This window comes from Leptonychotes weddellii, unplaced genomic scaffold, assembly GCF_054177405.1.
Source record: "Leptonychotes weddellii isolate Sample4059 unplaced genomic scaffold, ASM5417740v2 HiC_scaffold_3253, whole genome shotgun sequence".
In the NCBI taxonomy this organism is placed as follows: domain Eukaryota; kingdom Metazoa; phylum Chordata; class Mammalia; order Carnivora; family Phocidae; genus Leptonychotes; species Leptonychotes weddellii.
The window spans coordinates 5,979-8,941 of NW_027923552.1; the positions used below are offsets into that span (position 1 = coordinate 5,979).

A 2,963-nucleotide genomic window follows, 5' to 3' on the forward strand; every position below is an offset into this window, starting at 1 on the left:
AAAGCTATTGTTATTCTTCCTCCCTACTCTGCCCCTACTTCTCTATAATCATTCTTTAGCAATCTTCTGAATTCCTTTCCATTCCATTAAAGGCTCCAAGGAACTATTTCTCTCTCACATCCCCCCACACACACTCTGCCTCCATGTCAACAAGCTTTATCTATCCATCCCAGGGAGGAAAACATTTGCATCAACAATCCAAAACAATAGAACATGCCAAACCATTGACTTTTAGTATTAGAATATACTATATAGGTTTTGGGGTAACTGAGCCTTCCTAATAATAGTTTCAAAAATAATGTTTAAATGCACGTTATCAATTTTTTCACACCACGTGACAGGAGGAGGAGCCCACATATTAGAGCATGAGATGGTAAGAATTTGAGATTTTAAATTTGCTACAATGGATACACGTAAAGTTGATTTGACAGGGCACCAAAAAAAAAAGCATGAGTAGCCCCAGGGTCTTCCCCAAACCACTCCTCAGTTCCATATAAGGAGGAAGTTACCTTAATTTCCAGATCCATTCCTAGAACTTCATTGCACAAAACCAAGCTAATAGAGGAAGAAAGAAAATTAAAATGTCCAAAAGGCTATGTTGATCTACATAATGAAGAGCTGAGCAAAGAAGGGAGAAGGAAGAGATAAGCGTCTTTATGTAGGTTCAGCTGGGTAAAGACCCGGGGCAGTAGCTTGTACTGGGGGAGAAGAGAGACTTTGGAGCAGCTACAATGTTGGGAAGATACTTTGAGAAGGAAAAAATAGGATTTTTAAGAAGCCCTGCATTTTCAGGAAAGACAGCAAGAATGCTTTAGTTTATTTATAATTATTATTTGCTGGTCTGTTATTCATTGAATGAGATTCCATGCTGGACTGGACCCTGAGATGATTATCCCCTTATCTACATAATATCAAGTGTCAACAAAGATTCAAATTACCAGATTAGTTGGCAACCATTGATATGGATGTGTGTGTATATGTGTGTATTGTTCTTTTAACAAAGCTTGCTCCTCTCTCCTATTAGATATACTCTGCCTTTTGTAAAATAAGAATAAAAAATACAGAACTCTACATAGTGTGACAAGATAGACTCACTAAAGTTTACTTCTTGAGTCCAGTCGTTGCTTTGGCCAGACCAGGACGTGTGGCCCGCAGCGCCCGCTCTTTGAGCCCCGTCGCTCCCGCCCGCCCGCAGGATGGCCCACAAGCAGATCTACTACTCGGACAAGTACTTCAATGAGCGCGACGAGTACTGGCATGTCATGTTACCCTGAGAACTTTCCAAACAACTCCCGAAAACCCATCTGATGTCTGAAGAGGAGTGGAGGAGACTTGGTGTCCAACAGTCTAGGCTGGGTTCATTACATGATTCATGAGCCAGAACCACATATTCTTCTCTTTAGACGACCTCTTCCAAAAGAGCAACAAAAATGAGGTCTATCTGGGGATCGTCAATTAAATCTTTTTCAAATTTAATGTATATGTGTATATAAGGTAGTATTCAGTGAATACTTGAAAAATGTACAAATTGTTGATCCATACCTGTGCATGAGCTGTATTCTTCACAACAACAGAGCTCAGTTAAATGCAACTGCAAATAGGTTACTATAAGGTGTTTAAGATGAAATTTCTTCTAGTCGTTTTTTCTCTTAATATAAGTGCCTGTTTGACTTTACCTGTTACTTTTGTTAAATAAAGTTCGTATGTTGCATTAAAAAAAAAAAGTTTACTTCTTGAAGCAGATATAGGATTGAGACCTTTTATCTACAATGCCCTCAATGCAGAATGTACTGCATGCCCTGTTCCCTTCACTGAGGCTGAGAGGCAAAGAAGTCCCAGCTGCCAATTCTGCCATCTCCAGCTGCACAGTCCCAGATTACTTTAACTATTATTAATTACCGGCACATCAAACTCATTATCCCATACCAGTGCATCTTAATAGCATGGCTAAGAACCGTAGATATAAACCTATTTGCATTAGGCAACCAAAGAATCCATTTGAAAACCAGAAATTTCTATAGAGACTGACTCCATTGGCCAAAGAAACAATCCCCAAAAAGCAGGGCCAGACAGTGCTAATCAAGCTCAGTGCTGACCTTTCCAAACTCCAAGGCTAGTCTTGCACACCTCTCCAGCCTAAGGGGAATTTAAGGCCCAATACTGTCTTCTCTAAAGTATGGTAGAAAGAGCACTAGACTCACAGAGAACTGGATTCAATCCAAGCTCTGTCATCCTCTTAAGAGGCAACACAGGGTAGGAGGTTGTACAAAGAGATGAACTAGACAGACTGGGTTCAAACCCCAGCTGCCTCACTTACTCTTTTTGTGACCTTGGGCAAAGCACTTCACCCTTTTGTGCCTCATTTTCCTCACCTATAAAAAAAGGATAATAATATTTACTTATCAGGGTTTGCTGTGAGAATTAAGTAAGACACATGTAGAAGCTCAATAAAGGTTAGTTGCTGCTGTGTGGCCTTGGGCAAGTCACTTAACATATCTGGATTTCGGTTTCCTCATTTGTAAAGTAATGGGGATGGATTACATAATTTCAAAGACTCTTGACAATACAGAACTCTAAGAAGATGTCAGATCCCAACAAGGAATAATAGACATAAGGAACAAATAACAAAAGAAAATTTGGCATGACATGTTGGTTGATTCTTTTCCTTTTTTTTTAAAGATTTTATTTATTTATTTATCAGAGAGAGAGAGAGCACATAAGCAGGGGGAGTGGGAGAGGGAGAAGTAGGCTCCCCGCTGAGCAGGGAACCCCATGTGGGACTCGATCCCAGGACCCTGGGATGACCTGAGCTGAAGGCAGACACTTAACCAACTGAGCCACCCAGGCATCCCGAGATATTGGTTGATTCTTATCAGAATGGTCAAGGAAGAGGCAGTGAGAGACCAAGCTGATTGGAAGGGTAATCATCACCCAGGTGTTTAAAGGAAGTGGACATTTCCCAT

General features: G+C 40.6%; 1 pseudogene; it reads left to right on the forward strand.

Annotated features, from left to right (window-relative positions):
• Positions 1 to 923: 923 nt before the first annotated feature.
• Positions 924 to 1,718, forward strand: LOC102727340 (cyclin-dependent kinases regulatory subunit 2 pseudogene; annotated as a pseudogene).
• Positions 1,719 to 2,963: the final 1,245 nt, after the last annotated feature.